At 46.1% G+C, this 26,831-nt stretch overlaps 1 protein-coding gene across 5 annotated transcripts in view; it reads left to right on the forward strand.

Annotated features, from left to right (window-relative positions):
• The first annotated feature begins 1,155 nt into the window (after positions 1 to 1,155).
• The window catches only part of USP9X (ubiquitin specific peptidase 9 X-linked), a 255,269-nt gene continuing 229,593 nt past the window's right edge, over positions 1,156 to 26,831 (forward strand). For 2 of the 5 annotated variants that reach the window (XM_073566031.1, XM_073566034.1), the window contains exon 1: positions 1,156 to 1,628. The gene's annotated coding sequence lies outside the window, so the exon portion shown is untranslated. Of the gene's footprint in view, positions 1,629 to 1,999; positions 2,167 to 26,831 lie in introns of those variants that run through there. The other 3 variants (XM_073566033.1, XM_073566035.1, XM_073566032.1) reach the window with 2 other exon arrangements.

Raw genomic sequence — 26,831 nt, forward strand, 5'->3', positions numbered from 1 at the left:
GTCAAACGGTGCTCCTTCCCTTCCAAGCTCTGCCATGCGCCCAAACAGTGGTTTACCCCCACATTTGGGGTATAGGCGTATTCAGGAGTAATTGCACAACAAATTTTGTGGTTCATTTTTCTCTTTTTACACTCGTGAAAATAAAAAAAAATTGGTTCTGAAGTAAAATGTTTTTTTTTTTTTTTTTAAAGTTAAATGTTAATTTTTTCTTCCACAATGCGTGACGGCCATGTGAAGCACGTAAAGAGTTAGTAAACTTCTAGCATGTGGTTTTGAGCACCTGGTGGGGTTCAGTTTTTAGAATGGTGTCGCTTTTGGGTATTTTCTGCCATACAGACCCCTCAAAGTGACCTCAAATGTGATGTGGTCCCTAAAAAAATGGTTTTGTAGATTTTGTTGTAAAAATGAGAAATCGCTGTGTAACTTAACCCTTATAACTTCCTAACAAAAAATTTGGTTCCAAAATTGTGCTGATGTAAAGCAGTCATGTGGGAAATGTTATTAACTATTATAGGTAACATATTTCTCTGAATTAAGGACATAAAAATTAAAAGTTTGAAAATGGCAAAGTTTTAAAACTTTTCACCATATTTACTTTTTTTTTTTTTTTTAATAAACATGTCATATCGAAGAAATTTTACCACTAACATGAAGTACTATATGTCACGAAAAGAACATTGTCAGGATCACCGGGATCCATGGAAGCGTTCCAGAGTTATGACCTCATAAAGGGACAGTGGTTAGAATTGTAAAAATCGGCCCGGTCACTAAGGGGTTAAATAAAAACTAGAACCTGGACGTGTTTGGTGTCTGTGAACTCGTAATGACCCGGGGAATCATAATGGCAGGGCAGGTTTAGAATTTGGTGAACGTGGTAAAAAAATTCTGAAATGGCACTTTCTTTGCAATTTCACCAAACTTGGAATTTTTTTTCTCATTTTCCAGTACATGACCCGGTAAAACCAACTCGTCCCGCAAAAAACAAACCCTCACACGGCCATATTGATGGAAAAATAAAAAAAAGTGATGGCTCTGAGAAGGGGAGCGAAAAACAAACGCAAAGCCGAAAGTGGGCTGCGGCGTGAAGGGGTTAACCCCGCCCGGAGGATTCGCCCTAGACGCCAGGTGCCGTAAGTGAAGGCGCCGGCTCGCCGCCCCGGCTCCAGTGTGTACGTCCGGGCCCGGAGAGGAAGAGGAGGTGGTTGCTGTGGCTGATGGTGGGAGAGGAGGAGCCGCTCAGCTGAAGCTGCTGCTCATGACGCAGGAAAAACGCACCGCCGGCCAAAAAGAGACACTGCGAGCCTGAAGAAGCCAGGGATCCCAGAGCCATACACCGGCAGCGGGGCCGGCAGCACACGGGGCGCCCGCCGACTCCAGCCGCTCACTGCACAACCGGGCTCCAAGGCGAGCACAGAATTCGGCGCGGGAGGCAACGCCAAGAAGTTTTAATGCGTTTCAAGTTGTGGGGGAGGATATAAAGGAAGCCGAGGAGTCTGCCGCCCGCCCGAGCCGCTATATTAACCGTCTGCACGTTACTGCGCGGACCCCGGCGGCCGCCGCCTCACATGTGTGTCCCTGCGCCGGCCCCGCGGGCTCTCCAGCAGGGGAGGACGGCTCACTAGCTGGCGGTGAGTACATGGCCGGGTGTGTGACTGACAATGCCGGGGCTGCGGGACATGGATACCGTTCGCTCTCTCCGCCTCCCTTCTTTATAACATGATGAAGTGTAAAGGAAAATGGCTGACGTCTCCGCGCTCCCCCATCCTGTCTGGGCTGACTCGCGGCTCTCCTCCTCCTCCAGGAGCCATGGCTGCTCCTCACAGCCCGTAGATTTTTAGTGCTCGCCGCTTAACCCCTGGCTGCCCGCCGCGCCGCTCACAAGGGAGGAGGCAGCTGGCGGCGGCCGGCATTTCCTCTCCGCTCCCTCCCGCTCGCACTCTCCTCCCCCTTCCCTCTTCTGCTTTCTGCCAAACGCCATTACTGAGGTGGAGTGATTTGGAGGGGGTGGGGGAAACGAGCGAGAGCCATGTAGGCCCTGCCCGCAACTCCAGGCCTCCGACCAGTGCACATAAATGGCGGCCTGCTCGCCCCTGTAGCCGGCGCTGCCGCCGTTCTCCGGGCTCTCCCGGGTCTCAGCCCTCGCTACAGACGGAAGCCGGCGGCCATGTAAGTAGTGAGAGCCGGGCCTGGTGCAGCCTGGGGCCAGCACTGTCACCTCTAATGGCTGCCACAGTGTCTGCAGGCCAGGTGTATGGGGCAGTGACAGCCGACTGCCTGTCAGTATGGTGCCAGTGTCACCTCTAATGGCTGGCACTGCCATCTCCGCACACAGTGTCTGCAGGCCTGGTGTATGGGGCAGTGACAGCCGACTGCCTGTCAGTATGGTGCCAGTGTCACCTCTAATGGCTGGCACTGCCATCTCCGCACACAGTGTCTGCCGGCCTGGTGTATGGGGCAGAGGCAGCCGACTGCTTGTCAGTATGGTGCCAGTGTCACCTCTAATGGCTGGCACTGCCATCTCCGCACACAGTGTCTGCAGGCCTGGTGTATGGGGCAGTGACAGCCGACTGCTTGTCAGTATGGTGCCAGTGTCACCTCTAATGGCTGGCACTGCCATCTCCGCACACAGTGTCTGCAGGCCTGGTGTATGGGGCAGTGACAGCCGACTGCTTGTCAGTATGGTGCCAGTGTCACCTCTAATGGCTGGCACTGCCATCTCCGCACACAGTGTCTGCAGGCCTGGTGTATGGGGCAGAGGCAGCCGACTGCTTGTCAGTATGGTGCCAGTGTCACCTCTAATGGCTGGCACCGACATCTCCGCACACAGTGTCTGCAGGCCTGGTGTATGGGGCAGTGACAGCCGACTGCTTGTCAGTATGGTGCCAGTGTCACCTCTAATGGCTGGCACTGCCATCTCCGCACACAGTGTCTGCAGGCCTGGTGTATGGGGCAGAGGCAGCCGACTGCTTGTCAGTATGGTGCCAGTGTCACCTCTAATGGCTGGCACCGACATCTCCGCACACAGTGTCTGCAGGCCTGGTGTATGGGGCAGAGGCAGCCGACTGCTTGTCAGTATGGTGCTAGTGTCACCTCTAATGGCTGGCACTGCCATCTCCGCACACAGTGTCTGCAGGCTTGGTGTATGGGGCAGTGACAGCCGACTGCTTGTCAGTATGGTGCCAGTGTCACCTCTAATGGCTGGCACTTCCATCTCCGCACACAGTGTCTGCCGGCCTGGTGTATGGGGCAGTGACAGCCGACTGCTTGTCAGTATGGTGCCAGTGTCACCTCTAATGGCTGGCACTGCCATCTCCGCACACAGTGTCTGCAGGCCTGGTGTATGGGGCAGTGACAGCCGACTGCTTGTCAGTATGGTGCCAGTGTCACCTCTAATGGCTGGCACTGCCATCTCCGCACACAGTGTCTGCAGGCCTGGTGTATGGGGCAGAGGCAGCCGACTGCTTGTCAGTATGGTGCCAGTGTCACCTCTAATGGCTGGCACCGACATCTCCGCACACAGTGTCTGCAGGCCTGGTGTATGGGGCAGAGGCAGCCGACTGCTTGTCAGTATGGTGCTAGTGTCACCTCTAATGGCTGGCACTGCCATCTCCGCACACAGTGTCTGCAGGCTTGGTGTATGGGGCAGTGACAGCCGACTGCTTGTCAGTATGGTGCCAGTGTCACCTCTAATGGCTGGCACTGCCATCTCCGCACACAGTGTCTGCAGGCCTGGTGTATGGGGCAGTGACAGCCGACTGCTTGTCAGTATGGTGCCAGTGTCGCCTCTAATGGCTGGCACTGCCATCTCCGCACACAGTGTCTGCAGGCCTGGTGTATGGGGCAGTGACAGCCGACTGCTTGTCAGTATGGTGCCAGTGTCACCTCTAATGGCTGGCACCGACATCTCAGCACACAGTGTCTGCAGGCCTGGTGTATGGGGCAGTGACAGCCGACTGCTTGTCAGTATGGTGCCAGTGTCACCTCTAATGGCTGGCACTGCCATCTCCGCACACAGTGTCTGCAGGCCTGGTGTATGGGGCAGTGACAGCCGACTGCTTGTCAGTATGGTGCCAGTAGAAAAATACAAAAAACTTTATTCAAAATTACAGCAGATGCAAGACAATGACAAAGACAAGCTGGTCCCTACCGCCCCCTTGGTGCCACTCACTTGAGGTAAACACTATACCATCAGGCACTTTAATCATGCCACTCCCGGGCTCATGCTAGTATCTGAGCTGCATAGGGCAACACCTTGCTTGGCTGTTTAATTAAAACTATGCAGAATAAAAAGACCTTATGGCCACAGTAGTCTCTTACCTTGTTCCTTAGTATAACATATCTATTATACCTGCATGTATATTCTGATATCATCATGATTTTTGATCTGGCCATGTCTGTATACTGGGCTACTTACCTGGACACATGGTTGGGGGTTTGGGTCCATGTGTCTTTCCACAGTGTGCGGTATGTCCGCACCTGCATCCTCTTCTGTCTCTGTCATTGTCTTGTACCTGCTGTAATTTTGAATGTTTTTTTGTATTTTTCTACTTATGGATCTATGGTAGTTTTCTGTGGTTTAACCACATTCCCCATGTATGTTTTGCTACAATTGATCTGAATTTAGGTCCTGTTCATCACTGTATAGACACACCCCAGACTATCCACATTATGGTAGGGTGGTGCCCTAACTAGTTGCTGTTCTTCTTAAGCATTGTGAGTATGGTGCCAGTGTCACCTCTAATGCTGGCACTGCCATCTCCGCACATTGTCTGCCGGCCTGGTGTATGGGGCAGTGACAGCCAAGTGCTTGTCAGTATGGTGTCAGTGTCACCTCTAATGGGTGGCACTGCCATCCATTCACAGAGTGTCTGCAGGCCTGGTGTATGGGGCAGTGACAGCCGACAGCTTGTCAGTATGGTGCCAGTGTCACCTCTAATGGGTGGCACTGCCATCCATGCACAGTGTCTGCAGGCCTGGTGTATGGTGCAGTGACAGCAGACTGCGTGTCAGTATGGTACAAGTGCCAATGCCATATGTCTCTGCTCTTATGTCTCCCTCTACTATGGGCACCTGAGATGCTCAGTGCCCCATGACAGGCCGCAGGGCACGCTGTCTGTGGTGAGAGGTCGGTAACCTTTGTGTTAAAGGGGTTGTCCACGTTCAGGGGGTGCTTCATCATTGATTCATGTATTCGGGGATTAAAACAACTAATGCTATTGGGCTCCATTAAAAATTTGCATTATTTTGCTCTTCCAGGCTGTCTGTTCTCTTGCAAATTCAGCTCTGAAGAGTGATCATAAATCAGCAGAGAGGAGCGCAGAAAGACTAATATAATCTCATGTCAGACTGTGAAAAAGTTTACTGACAGATTCTCAGTTAACTCATTCTGTGGCCAGCAATAGCTAGTGCAGCACAAGCTATTGAGGGCGAAAGGTGGAAAACTTGTAATGAAACCCATCGGCAAATTTTGTTTTAACCCTAACTAAATGCATTTAAAAGGAATGGCACCAGGTTTCCAAGTATAATATACATCCAGCACCTTTAAGGCTTCTTTTACAGTGTTGTATTAATCTGTATGCATGTCCCCAATTCCCTCTGCAAAGCACAAAAATAATCTTTTATTATACCCTCAGACTGCGTAGTCAGATCTGATGGGAGTCTCTAATCTTGACCTGAAACCTCCTCTCTTCCTACATTCACTTCATGTGGCTGACGCCTCCTACTTCATCTAGTGTCCATCGCTCCTGCGCAGGCGCACTTATCCCAGAGGAATGCACTGTAGTGCGCATGTACCGGCTTTTCCTCAGTGTCATCGGCTCTTTGCCCTTACCCGGTACATGCGCATTACAGTACTTGGCTCTGACCTCAGCAGGGTACAACAGAGTACATGTGCAGGAGTGAGATCGGCAGACACTGTGTTGATGACCAAGGAGTTGGCAATTGCACAAGGCAGGGAAGGACAGTGACTAGGAAGAGGAAGCGCTGTATCAAGACCAGAGACATCAAGGAGACCAGTCTGCGCCATCTGTGGGTAAAAATCTTTTTTTGTGCTATGCAGAGGACCTTGGAGATATACATACAGCTTACTAGGATACTGTTAAAGAGGCCTTAAGGGGGTTTTACACATAGCGATATCGCTATAACGTCACCGATTTTGTGACGTTATAGTGATATCGCTATGTGATACCTCCGACCGGCTCCCCCGCTGTCCATCGCTGATCGCGCGAGAATGTCCGGCTCCATTTCTCGTCGGGCGCTTCCTGCTGGCGCCGACGAGCGACGCGTGGAGGCGGGTGGGAGGACGTCAGGATCGCTGTGTGTGAAAGGTGAGTATCGTGCGCTGCGTCGCTGCTGCATCGCTGTGAGGTCTGCCTGTGTGACAGCTCACTAGCGATCATTTAGCGATGCACCAGCGATCCTGACCGGGTCGGATCGCTGGTCAGATCGCTGGTGCATCGCTAAATGTTAAGGGGCCTTTAATGGTGGTGGCTGTACTTATGTTGGGAAACTGTGACTTGTTGCCTTTAAGGGACTCAACCACCAGGGTTTTGTCCCCTAATCTGAAACCAGCATAATGTAGGGGCAGAGGGCAGAGTCCTCTCTCCCAGTGATAAGTCACTTACTCTGCTTTCTGTAGTTTTGATAATATCCCTTTAAAACAAAGATTATCACCAAGGGGCTACTAAACCTGCTGCCATGTAGTCCTCCATATTCGTGAGCTCTGCATAGCCCTTTCCCCACCACTGACAGCTTTCTGTGTTTACTCTTAAAATCCAGAAAGCCACTAATCAGTGGCGTGAGTGTGGTTATACAGAGCTCAGCATTCAGAGAACTGCTCGGTTTTCAGCAATTGAAACGGTTTTAATCAAAACTATAGCAATCAGCTCAGTAAATGACAGGTTGCTGGACTCTCTGCCCAGACATCATGCTGCTCCCAGATGGGGTGACGAAAAACCAGGTGACAGATCCCTTTTCAAGAAGTGCTTCTATGAAAATTTGTGTTTTTTCTCCCCCCGCCCTCCCCCCCTCTTTAATATATTGCAATTACCATACTGTATAGCACTTTGTACACAATTGCTCATTTTGCCTTTCTGCCCAGCTATTTTTTTTTCTGATCTATGTAGAAAAAGGAAGTCTCTTTTTTCCTTTCAAAACTGATTTCCTCTCTTCAGCTCCTGACCCAGCTGCTGCCTCCTCCTTATACCAGGGACATTTGCAGTGACTTATGACTCATACAGGGAAAAGAGACGTTCTATTTCTACATAGACATTAGAAGGATTCAGCTAGTCAGTTCCAGTTACATCACATGGTATCATAGACCTAATGGAAAATAGAAGAATTAACTGGGTAGAAAGAAAAATGAGCATTTGTAAGTACACAGTGCTATATAATATGCTTGCTATATATGAAGAGGATATAAAGTTTGATGGGAGTGCTTCAAGTAACAAAAATGTGACCAAACGCAACACATTTTAGCATGGTTAAATTGGCTTGTTCTTTTCTCTTTCCACATTCACTTTCTAGTTGAGTTTTTTTTAGGTTTTCCAGATTCAGAGAATTAGGCTGAGTTCACACGTGGCGTTTTTTTCGCGTTTCCGCGGCGGTTTTAACCGCGCGATTTTGCCGCGAAAACACGAAAAATAAGCATCCCATGCATTCCTATGGGATTCCGCAATGCTGTGCTAATGCTGCGGTTTTTACCGCGGCGGAATCGCTTTGCGGTAAAAAACGCAGCATGCTCATTAATTTGCGGAATCGCGGTGATCCCGCACCCATAGGAATGCATTGTTCCGCTTATTTCCCGCATGTGGCTGTGCACACCATGCGGAAAGTAAGCAGAACAATTGCGGATGGTACCCACGGTCCGGAGGAGAGGAAACTGTCCTCCGGGCTTTGGGTACCATATCCCTGTAAAAAATAGAATTTAAAATAAAAAATATTGTTATTCTCACCCTCCGACGTCCCGCGCAGTCTTCCTGCTTCACTTCACGCTCCCGTTCCCAGTAGTCCTTTGCGAAAATGCCCGCGATGGCGTCCGTTCTCGCGGGATCGCGAAGTCTCGCGGTCATTCGCACGACGTCATCGCGAATTACCGCGAGACATCGCGATCCTGCGAGAACGGACGTCATCGCGGGCATTTTCGCAAAGGACTACTGGGAACGGATGCGCGGGACGTCAGAGGGTAAGAATAACACCATTTTTTATTTTTTTTTACATTCTACCTTTTACTATTGATGCTGCATGGGCGGCCTCAGTAGTAAAAAGTTGGTCACACTCGTCAAACACTGTGTTTGACGAGTGTGACCAACCTGTCAATCAGTTCTCCAAGTGATGCTACAGATCGCTTGGAAAATGCTAGTTTTTCCGCGGGAAAATAGCGGGAATTTAAAATGCGATTTTCCCGCGGAATGGAATTCTGGAATTCTCGCTGTAATTTCCACGAGAGTTCCGGTACGTGTGCACTTAGCCTTAAAGTAACCTTCTCATAACCTATTAACTCATAAAACCTTAGGCTGATGTTCAGTTTGATTTAAGGTCAAGAGACCTGCTTCCGGTCCTGACATAAAAGCCCATGCTCTGACCATAAATGTGTGAAGCAGATCTAAATGGCATGTACTGGGACAACTACTCCAGTGTTGGGGACTTCTTACTGCCCTGTTTGCTTAGCTTGTAGGAATCGCTCTCAACTTTTATTTTAATGGGGGGGCTGTGTTGGATGTTACCTGTGTGCTACACTGATATCTCTTTAAAGCGGTACCATATTTGTTTTCATATGCTTAATGTGTCAAAAGGACAATCTGCTTAAAGGTGCGTTAACATTTAAGACCCTGTCTACACAAGTGGACAGTGCATCAGTAACCATTCAGTGTGCATAGGCTGCCATTGTTCTCAGCGGTTTTTGTCCACATTACACTGGACCATTTGCGGACGAGGACAGTGATCTTTGGGGAACAGTTCACCCAACAATCAAGCGTTTTACTTGTTTGCTGACTGGCAGCCTGTTTAGATTATTGGGAAAGAAGCTTTCCTAGGAAAGCTTTTCACGATCATGAGGTGTAAATGCCTATTTACTTTCTTTTTGCCACTGCAGTGCTGCTTCTGCTGTTGCTTACAATCTTTATTGATATTGCTGCAAGGGGCGTTCATTAAAGATTTCCCCTGACCCACTTCCTGTGGACTGAGAGCAATGAAATTTGGCACAGTTATTAGTCCTTCTCTACATAGGTGCCACTGAGGCACACACACTTCTCCCATCTAAGCAACTGTAAACACCTCGCTTGTAGAAGTTGACAGGTTGCTCCAAAAGCCACATTGTGACTTTGAAAATCAGTCTCATCTGGAAAATGCTTGCCCTGCTAAAATAATTGTTGGAAAGAGGTGGAAGTCGGATGGTGTGAGGTCTGGTGAATAAGGGGGATGTGGTAGAGTTTAAAAGCCATGCTTCCATTTGGGCAACATGTGAGTTGTGAAATGGTGCATTGTCTTGCAGAAGGCGGACATCTTTGGTGAGCATGTTACGGTTCTTGGTTTTGACAGCCTCCTGCAATTTCCGCAGCATTGAAGCATAGTATGCCCAGTAATCATGGTACCCTTTACTAGGAAATCCATCAATACTACTCCGTGCTGGTCCCAAAATACTGTGAGCATGACCTTGCTGCCGAGGGTTGGGCACGTGCCTTCTTTGGAGACAGTGAGTCATGATACTTCCATTGCATTGACTAGAATTTAGTCTCAGGATCATAGTGATGAACCCAGCTTTCAGCCTGTTGAAAAAGTGCTCATAGTTTCCATGGCATATTGTCGAGAGCATTCCTCTCCTTCCTGCTTCTGGAAAGGTGTGAGCAGCTGGGGAACCCTGCGAGTGGATACCTTGTGCATGTGAAGATGGTCTTGGATGATTTTTTTTTGTTTTTTCTTTTTACCTACCCCACAGTAATCTTGACATTTTGGGCTAAGTGGTGAATGGTTATGCGGCGATTTTCAAAAATGGCAACCTCCACTTGCTGGATGGTGTGTTCATCAATAGCAGAGTGGGGTCGCACTGGAATTGGAGCGGTTTGCATTGAAGTCCGACTACATTTGACATTTTGACATCTGACGATTCCATCATATGATGGGAAATCCTCACCATTAACCTTTAATCTCATCGAATGTCTCTGGTGTGTGGCTTTTCAAGTAAAGGAACTTGATGACTGCCCTGTATTCCAATGGGTCCATTATCAAACCTCACACCACTTCAGCACCTGTAAAATCAAGACTATAAAAGTTCTGAGTTGCAAATTGGCACGTAACCTATAGGGCCCCGTCACACCTATCGCTGGGGAAATGTCTGGAGTTTTTTGGGGTCGTTGCTCTCCCGCTGGCCAGCACGCATCGTTGCGTGTGACAGGCGGGAGAGCAGCGAGCAGGAGCCTGGTAACTAAGGTAAACGTCGGGTTTCTAGGCCCCGCCCGGAGCCTAGAAACCCGATGTGTACCTTGGTTACCAGCTCCCTGCATCAGCGCGCTGGTAACTAAGGTACACATCGGGTTTCTAAGGGGCGCGCGATGCTTAGAAACCCGATGTGTACCTTGGTTACCAGCTCCCTGCATCAGCCGGCTGGTAACTAAGGCGCACAGCGACGCGCCCGCTCGGTGTCGCTGGGTGCTGATCGCTGGTGAAGCTGTCTGTTTGTCTGTGGATATAACGAACATAGCCTGCTATGTGCACACGTCCGGAATTCCATGCCGCGGGAAATATGCGAGAAATCCACATTTTTAATTTCTGCGTTTTTCCCGCGAAAAGAGTTTTGAAAGCATAATGAGCTTGCAGAATACTAGCGTTTTCCAAGCGATCTGTAGCATCGCTTGGAAAACTGACAGGTTGGTCACACTCGTGAAACATAGTGCTTGACCAGTGTGACCAGCTTTTTACTATTGAGGCTGCCTATGCAGCATCAGTAGTAAAAAGAGCCAATGTTAAAAATAATGAAAAAAAAAAATTGTTGTTCTCACCTTCTGGCGTCCCACTCAGCGTTCCCGTTCCTCACGATGCTCCCGGCAAGTTCCGTTCCCAGGGATGCCTTGTGACAATGACCTTTGCTGACAAAGGTCATTGTCGCAAGGCATCGCTGGGACCGGAAGATGCCGGGAGCATTGCTGAGGCCTGGAGACGCTGTGTGGGACTCCGGAAGGTGAGATCACGATTTTTTATTTCTTTATATATACAGGATTATGGTACCCAGAGCCTGGAGGAGAATCTCCTCTCCTCCAGACCGTGGGTACCATCCGCAAATTTTCCGCTTACTTTGCACATGGTGGGCATAGCCACATGCGGAAAGTAAGCGGAACAATGCAATCCTATGTGTGCGGCATTCCCGCGATTCCGCAAAAATAATGAGCATGCTATGTATTTTTCCACTATGTGATTCCGCCGCGGAAAAATCCGCAACATTAGCACAGCATTGCGTAATCCCATAGGATGCTTTTTTGCGTTTTTGCGGCAATTTCGTGCTTTAAAAACGTCACAAACGCAAGAAAAGCTACGTGAACGCTGACAGCCCTTCTGCCTTTGGATCAGAGACCCTGGGGAGTGGCGCAGGGACACGTTCATTGCCATGGTGACCCGATGTCATGACTAGAGTTGAGCGACTTTGGTCGGATCGGGTTTCGTGAAACCCGAATGAAACAAAATAAGTTTCAGATGAAACTCGTCCGACTAGAGCAAAAAAAGTCGGAGTTTCGTCCGACTTTTATTTCCCATTGACTTGCATTGGGGTCGGGTTTCGGACGAAACTCCGACTTTGTTTTGCTCTAGTCGGACGAGTTTCATCTGAAACTTATTTTGTTTCATTCGGGTTTCACGAAACCCGATCCGACCAAAGTCGCTCAACTCTAATCATGACGACATCTGGGTTACCAGAGCGAGGAAACTTGCTGATCATGCGCAGTATGATCAGCAAGTCTGTCGGTTCAGAGCGGACAGCTTCCATGACATGACAATGCTGCTTTCATCTGCATGCTATAGAAGCGATCAGCCTGCAAAAAGTGAGTCCCATAGTGGAACTAGGTAAAAAAAAATAAACAAACATGGTACCACTGAAAATGTCGTCTTTTCCCGCAAAAAACAAGCCGCCATACAGCTCCCATCAGTGAAAAAATAAAAGTTGTAGCTCTCGGAATAAAACGATGCAAAAATTATTTTTTCTATAAGTTATTATTGTATAAAAGTGCCAAAACATAACAAATTATATAAATGAGGTATCTCTGTAATTGTATTGACTGAAGAATAAAACTGCTTTATCAATTTTGCCTTTGCCACACATGGAACGGTATAAACCCCCCCCCCACCAAAAAAAAGTTAATTGCTGGCTTTTGTTCACTCTCCCTTCCAAAAATCATAATAGAAAGCGATTAAAAAAAAGTTTTGTGCCCGAAAATGGTACCAATAAAAACGTCAACTCGTCCCGCAAAAAACAGACCTCACATGACTGTTTGTGCCAAAATATGGAAAAATTATAGTTCTCAAAATGTGGTGATGCAAAAACTGTTTTGCAATAAAAGCATCTCTAAGGGTGTGACAGCAGCCAAACATAAAAACCCGCTATAAGGCCTTTCACACGTCCTGATATTTCCGGTACCGGAGATGTCAGTGTCCGTGTGTAATACTTATGGCACACGTGTGGCAGGCGTATGCTGCATCAGTACCACATGGACAAAACTACAATATACCATATCTGTCTGTTTTGTCCCACGCCTTAATCCATGACTGGAGGATAATTAGTTTTCAACCTGGACGGTGCCAAGATGCGACCGTCCAGGCTGAGAACCACTGGTGAATGAACTGCTGGGAACGCAGCATCAGTGACTGGGGGTGACGTCATAGAGGTTACTTCCGGTTACTGGGCTCCGTTCCCAGCCGGGCTGAGCTGCAGTGGGATCCCAACTAGCACCGTGAGTGCTCAGTGACTGGGGATAACGTCATAGAGGTTACTACTGGTCAGTGAGGCTCCGTTCCCAGCCGGGCTGAACTGCAGGGATCTCACCGCAGCTCAGCCCGGCTGGGAACGGAGCATAGTGAATGGAGGTAACCTCTGATGTCACTGTGTGCTCACTGTGCTAGCTGGGATTTCACCGCAGCTTAGCCGAAACAGTGGTCTACCCGCACATATGGGGTATCAGCGTACTCAGGACAAACTGCACAACATCTTTTGGGGTCCAATTTCTCCTGTCACCCTTGGTAAAATAAAAAAAATTGGATCTGAAGTAAGTTTTTTGTGAAAGTTAAAATGTTCATTTTTTTCCCACATTCCAAAAATTCCTCTGAAGCACCTGAAGGGTTGAACTTCTTGAATGTGGTTTTGAGCACCTTGAGGGGTGTAGTTTTTAGAATGGCGTCACTTTTGGGTATTTCCTATCATATAGACCCCTCAAAATGACTTCAAATGTGATGTGGTCCCTAAAAAAAAAAAAAAAAAAAAAGCGTTGAAAAATGAGAAATCGCTGTTAAACTTTTATCCCTTATAACTTTCTAACAAAATAGAATTTTGGTTCCAAAACTGTGCTGATGTAAAGTAGACCTATTGGGAGATGTAACTTAATTATTTTGTGTGCCATATCTCTGTGATTTAAGGGCATGAAAATTCAAAGTTAGAAAATTGCAAAATTTTCAAAATTGTCATGGAATTTCCGCTTTCTTTCACAAATACAAGTCATATCAAAGAAATTTTCCCACTATCACGAAGTACAGTATGTCACGAGAAAATTGTCAATCGCCACGATCCATTGAAGCCTTCCAGAATTATCTCAATTAGACAGTGGTCAGAATTGTAAAAATTGTCCCGTCATTAACATGCAAACCACCCTCGGGGGGTAAAGGGGTTAAATCACCTGGAGCATGACTAGTCTTCAGATTTTCAAAATATTTTATATAAAACTCCTTAATGCAGGGGTTCCCAACCTGTAGCTCGGGAGCCACATGTGGCTCATGGTCCCATGAATTGTGGCTTGCGACTGTCTGCCAGCTTGGTGCATTAGCTCCAGGTCTAGCAAACAGGTATGAAGAGCCCATCTCAAAATGGTTAATTTTGGGAGTAGCACAGCACAGAAGAGCAGATCTGGATGCACATATACTGGTCTTAGGGGTTTAGAGATGTTTTAGGTATGGTATGCTGGAGGATGGTACTACCTGTCAGAGGTCGTGCTCAGAGTTTGATGTGACAGTGTTTTGGGAGTCCTTGATGGGAGAATACTGAATGGGGGTTTGTGGGGACCCCTGGATCTCAATGTACTGCTTTGAAATGATTTCTGTGGAAAAGCTTTGGTTATCATTATACCTGTAATGGGGGCTTTGGTTGACACTACTTTGAAGTGGGTAGGAGCTGCATGTGGCTTGCGACCCTCTCTCTAAGGCTGGTTTCACATTCGCGCTTTTTAAGCGCACGCACGGCCGGGGGTAGCTCCACCCCCGAGCCGGCTCTCTGCCCGGCGTGCCTTCCCCTTCCTTGTAGCGCCGCCTCCTAGCGCACAGCGGCGCATGCGGTCGGCGCACCCTATCTTTAGCATAGGGTGCGCAGATCGTGCGCAGGCCGTGCGCTAGTTGCGCTTTGACCTGCGCTGCGCACTTTTGACGGTGCGCCGTGCGCGCCAAAATCAAACTTTTCGGATTTTGGCGCGCACGGCGCACCGTCAAAAGTGCGCAGCGCAGGTCAAAGCGCAACTAGCGCACGGCCTGCGCACGATCTGCGCACCCTATGCTAAAGATAGGGTGCGCCGATCGCAGGCGCCGCTGTGCGCTAGGAGGCGGCGCTACAAGGAAGGGGCGGGCACGCCGGGCAGAGAGCCGGCTCGGGGGCGGAGCTACCCCCGGCCGTGCGTGCGCTTAAAAAGCGCGAATGTGAAACCAGCCTAAGCTGCATGTGACTCTCAAGGTCAGAAATGTCGGGGACCGCTGCATTAGCGAATATACCAGGCCTCACTCATGCAGCCATGCTGTGGTTTATGCTGCCTGAGTTTTGGGCACCTTGAATCACCTGACAGTGTCCTGTATGAAAATCTGAATGAAAAAATGTATTGCTGTTGTTTGAGTTTTTCACTGGATGCCTCATTTTTGTAATAGTGTAGTCTGACTGGTTTATATCCCTGCTTTTAAGTATCCTAGATATGGCACCTCACTCTTTTGACCTCTGTCTGACAGGTGGATCCCTACAGACATGTTTTGCTTATACACTGAAAGCTTTTCTCTTGTACACACCTAATGGGGGGGAAAAAATCTGTATAAAAATGTAATTGTGCTTAGTTCACATCTGTTGGTTTCCCTTTGAACTGATAAAACAGCGCTGCATGCTATGCTTATGCTACTGCAACATAGCTATGAACGTAGATGGGGGGGGGGGGGGGGGAGTGGCTGTAGACCCAAAGGGGAATACTGAGACCAAGAATGACTTGGTTCTAGGCTTTACAAAGCTTTGCATGGCCAAAATGTTTCTTGCCCTGATGCTTTAAAACTTTGTTTTAGGTTTATAACAGTCTTGATATTTGCCAATTCATGTCATTGTAGAGAATGGGCGTTCAGATCATTCACCATGTATGCAAGAAGTCTCATGGGAATGGTAGAACTTGTGCATATTAAAGGGGTATTCTGGTTGGAAGAAGTATCACATATCCATACCATGTGGTGATTTTTTTTTTTTTTTTTTTTTTTACCGTAGTTTGATTGAACCCTCGGGGACCTCACCAATCACCGGGGCTCCGTTTACAATGGAGCAGTAGTACACGCTTTTGATGGCTGCTCTATTCATTCTCTGGGACTTTAGCAGTCCCATAGGGAATCAGTGGAGTGTCGGTTGAGCCTTGTGTAAAGTCACTCCATTGTAGTGGGAATAAGTGCTCCATTCTGGTGATTGGTGGGGATTTTAGGAGCAGGAGGAGCTGATCAGATTGCACATTTTTGTGGGAAAAGATTAAGTAAGCCTCCCTTTTTAATGAAAACTGTATGGATAAGAGTCCAGTGACCAATCCCTATAGGACTGTTCTTTGAGAGAGAGAAAGCTGTCAGTCACTAGAAGGACAAGCCCAGTGGACTCGCATGTATAGAAACACCAGGGTTTTCCAGTTTTACTGAATCGTTTCACACAAAGCCATAGATCATTCTGCACAGCCCCTTCTTTGCCATACCATGCTGTCCATACATCAGATAGTATGTACAGCGAGCCAGGTCCTTTAACCCCTTAGCGACAGAGCCATTTTGCAGCTTAATGACCAGGCCAATTTTTACAACTCTGACCACTGTCACTTTGAGTTTATAACTCTGGAACGCTTTAATGGATCCCGCTGATTCTGAGATTGTTTTTTTCGTGACATATTGTACTTCATGTTAGTGGTAAAACTTCTTCGATAAGTCTTGTGTTTATTTATGAAAAAAAAAGGAAATATGGCAAATTTTTAAAATTTTTAAACTTTAAATTTTTATGCCCTTAAATCAGAGAGATGTGTCACACAAATGTCTTAATAAACAACATTTCCCACATGTGTACTTTACATCAGCACAATTTTGGAAGCAAAATTTTTTTTTTTTGTTAGGAAGTTATAAGTTTTAAAATTTGACCAGCAATTTCTCATTTTTACAATGAAATTTACAAAACCATTTTTTTTAGGGACCACATCATATTTAAAGTCATTTTGAGGGGTGTACATGACAGAAAATACCCAGAAGTGGAACCATTCTAAAAACTAGACCCCTCAAGGTGCTCAAAACCACATTCAAGAAGTTTATTAACCCTTTACGTGCTTCACAGGAACTAAAGCAATGTGGAAGGAAAAAATTAACATGTAACTTTTTTTCTACAAAAAATTTACTTCAGAACCAATTTTTTTTTATTTTCACAAGTGTTAAAAGAGAAAATCAACCACAAAACTTGTTGTACAATTTCTCCTGAATACACCGATACCCCATATGTGGGGGTAAACAACTTCAGCCAAAATCAAACTTTTCGGATTTTGGCGCGCACGGCGCACCGTCAAAAGTGCGCAGCGCAGGTCAAAGCGCAACTAGCGCACGGCCTGCGCACGATCTGCGCACCCTATGCTAAAGATAGGGTGCGCCGATCGCAGGCGCCGCTGTGCGCTAGGAGGCGGCGCTACAAGGAAGGGGCGGGCACGCCGGGCAGAGAGCCGGCTCGGGGGCGGAGCTACCCCCGGCCGTGCGTGCGCTTAAAAAGCGCGAATGTGAAACCAGCCTAAGCTGCATGTGACTCTCAAGGTCAGAAATGTCGGGGACCGCTGCATTAGCGAATATACCAGGCCTCACTCATGCAGCCATGCTGTGGTTTATGCTGCCTGAGTTTTGGGCACCTTGAATCACCTGACAGTGTCCTGTATGAAAATCTGAATGAAAAAATGTATTGCTGTTGTTTGAGTTTTTCACTGGATGCCTCATTTTTGTAATAGTGTAGTCTGACTGGTTTATATCCCTGCTTTTAAGTATCCTAGATATGGCACCTCACTCTTTTGACCTCTGTCTGACAGGTGGATCCCTACAGACATGTTTTGCTTATACACTGAAAGCTTTTCTCTTGTACACACCTAATGGGGGGGAAAAAATCTGTATAAAAATGTAATTGTGCTTAGTTCACATCTGTTGGTTTCCCTTTGAACTGATAAAACAGCGCTGCATGCTATGCTTATGCTACTGCAACATAGCTATGAACGTAGATGGGGGGGGGGGGGGGGAGTGGCTGTAGACCCAAAGGGGAATACTGAGACCAAGAATGACTTGGTTCTAGGCTTTACAAAGCTTTGCATGGCCAAAATGTTTCTTGCCCTGATGCTTTAAAACTTTGTTTTAGGTTTATAACAGTCTTGATATTTGCCAATTCATGTCATTGTAGAGAATGGGCGTTCAGATCATTCACCATGTATGCAAGAAGTCTCATGGGAATGGTAGAACTTGTGCATATTAAAGGGGTATTCTGGTTGGAAGAAGTATCACATATCCATACCATGTGGTGATTTTTTTTTTTTTTTTTTTTTTTACCGTAGTTTGATTGAACCCTCGGGGACCTCACCAATCACCGGGGCTCCGTTTACAATGGAGCAGTAGTACACGCTTTTGATGGCTGCTCTATTCATTCTCTGGGACTTTAGCAGTCCCATAGGGAATCAGTGGAGTGTCGGTTGAGCCTTGTGTAAAGTCACTCCATTGTAGTGGGAATAAGTGCTCCATTCTGGTGATTGGTGGGGATTTTAGGAGCAGGAGGAGCTGATCAGATTGCACATTTTTGTGGGAAAAGATTAAGTAAGCCTCCCTTTTTAATGAAAACTGTATGGATAAGAGTCCAGTGACCAATCCCTATAGGACTGTTCTTTGAGAGAGAGAAAGCTGTCAGTCACTAGAAGGACAAGCCCAGTGGACTCGCATGTATAGAAACACCAGGGTTTTCCAGTTTTACTGAATCGTTTCACACAAAGCCATAGATCATTCTGCACAGCCCCTTCTTTGCCATACCATGCTGTCCATACATCAGATAGTATGTACAGCGAGCCAGGTCCTTTAACCCCTTAGCGACAGAGCCATTTTGCAGCTTAATGACCAGGCCAATTTTTACAACTCTGACCACTGTCACTTTGAGTTTATAACTCTGGAACGCTTTAATGGATCCCGCTGATTCTGAGATTGTTTTTTTCGTGACATATTGTACTTCATGTTAGTGGTAAAACTTCTTCGATAAGTCTTGTGTTTATTTATGAAAAAAAAAGGAAATATGGCAAATTTTTAAAATTTTTAAACTTTAAATTTTTATGCCCTTAAATCAGAGAGATGTGTCACACAAATGTCTTAATAAACAACATTTCCCACATGTGTACTTTACATCAGCACAATTTTGGAAGCAAAATTTTTTTTTTTTGTTAGGAAGTTATAAGTTTTAAAATTTGACCAGCAATTTCTCATTTTTACAATGAAATTTACAAAACCATTTTTTTTAGGGACCACATCATATTTAAAGTCATTTTGAGGGGTGTACATGACAGAAAATACCCAGAAGTGGAACCATTCTAAAAACTAGACCCCTCAAGGTGCTCAAAACCACATTCAAGAAGTTTATTAACCCTTTACGTGCTTCACAGGAACTAAAGCAATGTGGAAGGAAAAAATTAACATGTAACTTTTTTTCTACAAAAAATTTACTTCAGAACCAATTTTTTTTTATTTTCACAAGTGTTAAAAGAGAAAATCAACCACAAAACTTGTTGTACAATTTCTCCTGAATACACCGATACCCCATATGTGGGGGTAAACAACTTCAGCACACGGCAGAGCTCGCAAGGGATGGAGCACCGTTTGACTTTTTCAACGCAGAATTGGATGGAATTGAGATCGGATGCCATGTTGCGTTCGGAGAGCCCTTAATGTGCCAAAACAGTGGAAACCTCCAACAAGTGACCCCATTTTGGAAACTAGACCCCTTAAGGAACTTATCTAGATGTGTGGTGAGCACTTTGAACCTTCAAGTGCTTCACAGAAGTTTATAACGTAGAGCCGTGAAAATAAAACACTTTTTTTCCACAAAAATGATCTTTTCGCCCCCAAATTTTTATTTTTACAAGGGTAACAGGAGAAATCATACCCCCACAGTTGTGCGATTTGTCCTGAGTACGCGGATACCCCATATGTGGGGGTGGACCACTGTTTGGGCGCATGGGAGAGCTTGGAAGGGAAGGAGTGCCATTTTGGAATACAGACTTTGATGGAATGGTCTGCGGGCATCATGTTACGTTTGCAGAGCCCCTGATGGGCCTAAACAGTGGAAACCCCTAACAAGTGACCCCATTTTGGAAATTAGACCCTCCCAAGGAGCTTATCTAGATGTGTGGTGAGCACTTTGAACCCCCAAGCGCTTCACAGAAGTTTATAAACGCAAAGCTGTTAAAATAAAGTTTATTTCCACAAAAGTGATTTTTTTTTAGACCCCCAAAGTTGGTAAATAGTGGAAACCCCTCATTTCTTGCTCCACCCCTAAACCCTAACCCTAATCCCAACCCTAATCCCTAATCATAATTGTAAACCCTAATCCTAGCCCTAACCCTAGCCCTAATGGAAAATTGAAAAAAAAAAATATTTTCTTTATTTCGTTATGTTGACCTAACTAAGGGGGTGATAAATGGGGTGGGGGGGGGGTTATGTACTATTTTTTTTTTTTATTTTGATCACTATGATAGTTTATCATAGTGATCAAAATGAATGAATGGAATCTGCCAGCCGGAGCCGACAGATTCCCATCTGCGCCCGCCTTTTTCTTCCGGATCCAAGATGGCGGCGCCCACGGGAGGATACCGGCGGGACCACCGGGAGGGGACACTTGACCACGGAGAGGTACCGGGGGGGGGGGGGGGGGAGATCGGGGACCCTAGTTCTCTCTCCTCTGATGTGCGATCACATCAGAGGAAAGAGAAATTTAATGCAAAGTCGCGGCTTTTTTTTTTTTTTTTTTGCGGATGCAGTTATAGGGTTAATAACGGCGATTGCAAAAGCGGGGTCGGTAAAAACCGACCGATTCATGTTCTCTGGGTTCTCGGCTACCCCAGGATGCCGAGACCCCGGAGAAAATCCGACACTGGGGGCGCTATTCACTTTCTCCACAGCGCCATGAATTAGCGGCGCTGTGGTTTATATACACTTAATTACCGCCGTTAAAAGGCGTATCGGCGGTCGCTAAGGGGTTAAGTATCATTCACACGTTTTGATTTTTACATATGATGGTTTACAGCACTATTAACACTGGTATCCCACTATAATATGGCTCTTGTCACGTGTTTAGTATTTTTTAAGGACCAAGGGTCCACAAAAAGCTGACTTGTCATAAGTTTGTCCAATTTGTGAACCAAACTTGTCTAAAATTTGTATTGTATTCGTGTCCTGTTTGTTTGGAACACTGTGAAAAAGCCCTTAAGGTACTGTCACACTTGGCGATGTACCAGCGATCCCAACCAGCGATATGACGCGGTCAGGGTCGCTAGTGAGCTGCCACACAGGCAGATCTCACCAGCGACATCGCTGGGGACGGGGTCGCTACTTACCTGTCACACTAGGCGATCCTGCGTCCTCCCGCCCGGCTCCACGCTCGTTGCTCGTCTCTCCACAGGAAGCGCCGCAGGAAGCTGACGACGAGAAGCAGTCCTGGACGTTCTCGCGCGATCAGCGATAACCAGTGGGGGAGCGGGTCGCTGGTAAGTATCAGACACAGCGATGTCGCTAGCAATATCGCTATAACGTCACAAGTTATAGCGATATTGCTAGCGATATCGCTTAGTGTGACAGTAACTTTAGAAGGGGATTTAAGGTCCTTCAAAGAAGCTTTCCACAATGCTTCACTATTCCTCTTGTTTACATTGTGATGTCTTGTGATTATGGAGGACATGTCTTGATACTGTAGGTGACCAAGGAGAACAGTGGTGTGACACTTGCTGGAAGGTCAGTACGGTAGGAATAAATAAACTTATGCGGTCAGGGAAAACCCCTTCATCACTGTTAATACAAGCATTTCTCAGACTGGAAGCAATCGTACAGTGTTGTGACTTTGGTTTTAGTGTTCACGAAGAATATGAACCTTGGCTCAACTTGGTGCAATTTACATCTCTACAAAGTACGGTAGTTTATGTAACAGATGTCCCTATCTGTGAATTGGTGCTTGCCCATGCAGGTTACTGACATGTCAGAAGATTATATTGCTAGGAAGGTATTCCCACTAGAATAAAGCCTCTTTCAGATGTGACTGACTTTTTTTTTGTTGTATGTAAAAAAAAATGTCTGGGTTTCATCAGTGTTTTTGATCAGTGTCCTCAGTTGATTACTGTCCCGTTTTACTATCAGAATTTACTGTGCTATCATTTTTTCACAGATTGGGGGTGGGGAATTAGTTTCTCTACCTTCTCATATGAAATATTGGGAAGATCACTCCGTAAGCGAAATATTCGGACCTCATAGACAATAATGAAAACCACAGAACTCAGAATGCAAAAAACTGACTTCTAAATGAGCCCTAAAAGAGCTGACCTTGTTCTTTGGCCTTACTCGACTAAACGTGGAAATATTTTCCAACTTTAGTAATTACCTAATGTATACTAATTGTTTCCTCTACAAGTGGGTTTGACTTTTTAATATTCAATACTTTGTTGTTGTCTGGATTCCTTTTTAGGCTATGTTTCCACGTTCAGGAAACACTACGGATTGGACTTTGATTTGCCAAAAAAAAGTCAGGCCTGATACATACACTTTATCTTTAACCCCCTCCAAAAACACACACAGAAAAAAGCTCAACTTTTTGACCCTTAGCAGTACTTAACAGTATTTTGATGCCTAATTTGAGAGCAGCATCATGTACGGACGGCTGCGCTTGCTGTAGTTTTGATAATCTGCTAATAAAACCTTGTGTTTTATCACTGGATAGCCAGAAAACCTGCTGCCATGTAGTTCTGTATTAATGAACTTTGTATAACCCCCACCTCCTCCACTGATTGACAGCTTTCAGCCTATGCACAGTGTGCACAAGGCTGTCAATTAGGGATGTGGGTAGGGGTTATACAGAGCTTGACATTCAGAGAACTAGGAGATCTGCAGCAGATAAACTGATTTATCAAACCTCAAGTGTAGTAAGCAGTGGCTGCAGGGAGAATTGAATTTCATTTTCCTCTGGTACAGGGAAAACACTTTTTAAAGTGCTATTCACTTGCAGGTTACCACTGTAGCTGCAGATGAATGTTGTTTTTTTTTTTTTTTTACCTTTTTTTGGGGTTCCACTTCCAGTCCAGTCTGCAGTCTCTAACCCTGTGGAAAAAACTGTATTTACAATAAATTTATAATTGTAAGGGACAGAGAAACAATTTTTTTTATTTTTTTTATACAACTTACTGTGAAAGGATTTTGTCGTCTTGATGTTGCAAAAGGGGTCCTTGTGTAGAGGTGGGCAGCTTAGTTTCTAACAACTCTGTGCCATCTGAGAGAGAGAAACTTCTATATGCTAGAATGGAAACTGCAGCTGCTGATCCGCAAAAACAATTGACGTGCTGCGGAAAATAAACCACTGCAACTCTGAGCGGAATTTTCCTTAGCATGTGCACAGAGGATTTGGTTTTCCATAGGCTTACATGGTACTGTGCAGGGCCAAATCCGCTGCGGCTCCGCAGGGCCAAATCCGCTGCGGCTCCGCAGGGCCAAATCCGCTGCGGCTCCGCAGGGCCAAATCCGCTGCGGCTCCGCAGGGCCAAATCCGCTGCGGCTCCGCAGGGCCAAATCCGCTGCGGCTCCGCAGGGCCAAATCCGCTGCGGCTCCGCAGGGCCAAATCCGCTGCGGCTCCGCAGGGCCAAATCCGCTGCGGCTCCGCAGGGCCAAATCCGCTGCGGCTCCGCAGGGCCAAATCCGCTGCGGCTCCGCAGGGCCAAATCCGCTGCGTGTGTGCACATACCCTAAGTGATTCAATCTCAGAAAACAGCGTTAAATTGAATGTCTGCTGGCGGCCATGTGACACAATTGTGGGGGACGGATGGGTTAATATGATAGCTGGGCGTCTGCTGAAGATTCCCTTTTCTGCAATTTCAGTTTTAGGGCTCATACCAATTTGCGAGAAAAATACACGGAACATCCATGACATGTGTATGCAATCAGATGTTAACATGAGCTTTTACACACAGCAGTTCCATGTTAAATCTCATGTTAAAATGGCATTGTAAAAAAAAACTGTACACATCGTTTTAAAACAAAATTATCTTCAAAACATGCGTACTTATGTGCTTGGGTATATAGTAAAAGCCGGCAGATGCCGTGTACAGTAAATAGAATTGATTAAAATAGATGAACAAGATATATACGCATAGTATAGGTGTGTGTGTGTGTGTGTGTATACACACACACACACACACACACACACTCTCTCTCACTATATTGGAGAGAGAGATGGCAGAATAGCCGTTAATTCATTTGTTGGCTTCTGCAATTATTTTACAGAAGCCGACAGGATAGGAGACAGGGTTTACATATAGTAAAACATTGCATATCAGGGAGATTCATATGTCAGTGACTAATTTTATTAGTGCGTTTGTGTAAAATTTTGGATCTGTAGGTGTTAAACAAAAGAAATATAATCACGGAAAAAAATTGCGTGGGCTCCAGCGCAATTGTCTCCGCCAGAGAGGGAAAGCCAGTGACTGAGAGCAGATATTAATAGCCTAGAAAGGGAGCATTGTTTTTGTCCAAACTCCGGCTAAAATAATCTGCCCCTAGCCACGCCAGAAGACACATTTGCTTTTTCTGAGATCTGTAACGTTTTTCATACTTGGGTTGGGGTAGACTGTATCAAAACTTTTCGTTTTTCCTACGCTGATGTTTTCCTATATCGTTTTAGGGTGACTATAATGTTTCATTGTTTACTGATCAGGTTTCAGTACGCTATTTGGTAATAGCATTTATTTTGCTTGGTGAATGTAGTAATAAATCAAAATGCCAGCTATGCTATTTAATACCATGCTACCCCATAAAAGTACCATATTTTTCGTGCTATAAGTAGGGGTGCAACTTCTAGTCCGAATGTACTTACCTGGAGTGTGGCGGCAGCAGGAGTCGGGGGTGATTCTGCCTGGGCTGGGGAGAGGGGTTGTTCTGTGGTCCAACACTGCAGGGCGATCATCTGACTCCCATCCCAGGCTGGCTCAGTGGTGTGGTGGCTCCGCCGACACTTTGTGAAAGCCTGGAGCCCCTGGACTTCCATTGCTGCGGTGTGGTGGCCTCCAGGAAAATGGCTGCTGGCGCATGCGCAGATTGATATCTCGGGATGAGATCTGATTACAGAGATCTCAATCTGCGCATGCGCCGGCTCCAGCGGCCATTTTCCTGGAGGCCACCACATTGCAGCAATGGAAGTGTGGGGTCTCCGGGCTTCCACAATGTCGGCAGAGCCTCCACACCACTGAGCACCACCAAACCTGCCGCATCAGCCTGAGATGGGAGTCAGATCATTGCTGTACCACCGAACACCTACTGTGTCCCCACTCCACCAGCGCTGCTGATTCCCCACCCCCCATCGGTAAGCTGAATTCAAACTGTAAGCCGGACCCCATTTGACGCATTAATTTTTTTCCCTATTTTCCTTCTGAAAATTTGGTGTGCATCTTGTGGTCCGGTACATCTCATAGTCCAAAAATCACAGTATCTGCTGCATGTATAATATGGAGTGGGCTCAGGAGCTGTTGGCACGGGCCTAGAAGTGATCAAAGCTTGCTTCAATCTGCGTTTCCCCCCCCCCCCCCCGGGTCATATGGTAAAATGGCATGTCATTGAAAACTACGATTCGTCCCTAAAAAAAACAAAAAAACCCCAAATAGACGAACAAAGGGCAATGCAGTTGCAAAAATAGTTGACTGGTTTGAAGAAGGGGCAAAAGTTAAATTTGCTGCAGGACAGGTTAAGTATGGCAATCCAATGTGCTCTTCAAATTGTCTTTAAAACTGCTTCCTGTTGGCTTTAATGGGAAATCGCATTGCTTGGAATGTGTTGCAGGTGGTATCCACTGAAGTATATTTCTAGAACATCAATGTAGCATATAGCTATAAAATGAAGCCACAGTGCAGGTGTGGACATGGACTAATTCTTCAGTTGCCTTCTTGCATCCTAAAGCCGGGTAAGGAATGGCATTTGTTAAAATCGGGCAAGTCGCTCCCACAAATTGTGGACTTGGCTGGCTTTGTTCAGATGGGTTTAGGAGCTGCGTTCTGTGATATGCACTAGTTTGTCTTGTAAAACGTATCTATCAAACTGGAAAAGAGGCATGTAGACTAATATTAGTCTGTGAGCTATCTGCTGCACACAGACATCACACGGACTAAAAATATGGCCTTCTGAACACATCCTAACAGGATAGTGAGGATGAGAAGAATTAATGACATGTTTGATCTCATGGTAGAGAGATTTCTCTGTATAGTTCCTGTTTTTTGTTGCAGTGCCAGCGGGAGACATTTCTTTTTAGTTTACTTTGTGCCCAATTTTGATTAATGAACAGTCACTCTTAGGTGCAAATTTTTTAAGCGATCTTGCACTTAACCAGCTCTCTGTTGCGCACTGTACTTTTAGTTGGGCCTTACCCAATGTAAATGTTACACAGGTTGAGGTAAAAGGATTGTGTGATTTCATTTCTGCTGAAACGGTCTCATTGCTTTAGTGGTTGTGTAGCAGTATGATATCCATGAGACCAGTCTTTTAATCTATACATTGAGGTTATGATTTTGATGTGCTTCTATCTGGCCTTTCTCCTTATTTAATTCCACAAAACCAAATCACTGCTGGTAGTGATCTGTCCATAAATGATAGAACCAGGTCTCTATGAGCCCCAGTCCTTTATTACCTTGAACAGTCTTCAGGAGCTCCCTTACTGTTATTTTCTAGGTCACAGTTTAGTAATGTGCTGGACTTGACATCTGAGCAGCACTTGCAAGTTGTATTGAGTGCGCTTCCTGACAACTGCATGTTAATGCTAGTGCTTTTTGACTGTCTTCTGGATATGACTTGGGTGCGCAAACTCTTTTGGTCCAGTGCCCCACTATCATACCGACCTAATCCAAGGGCCGCAAAAATACTACTTGCATGACTAAATCACCAGAACCACAATCGGTACATGAATGGAGCACCAAGCTTAATCTGACATTACATATACACTTATATTACTTAAACCTGCAACTCACATTATGTCTTTAAAGGAAACCCATCAGGGCCTCCAGAAATGCCAGCAGTTGTCTACATATGTAAATACCCTAACAGTCCCTTTATTACATCACATACTTTTTCTAAAAGTCTATTTATATATTTCTAA

Source organism: Dendrobates tinctorius, unplaced genomic scaffold (genome assembly GCF_039654945.1).
Source record: "Dendrobates tinctorius isolate UK_male_01 unplaced genomic scaffold, ASM3965494v1 ptg000016l, whole genome shotgun sequence".
In the NCBI taxonomy this organism is placed as follows: domain Eukaryota; kingdom Metazoa; phylum Chordata; class Amphibia; order Anura; family Dendrobatidae; genus Dendrobates; species Dendrobates tinctorius.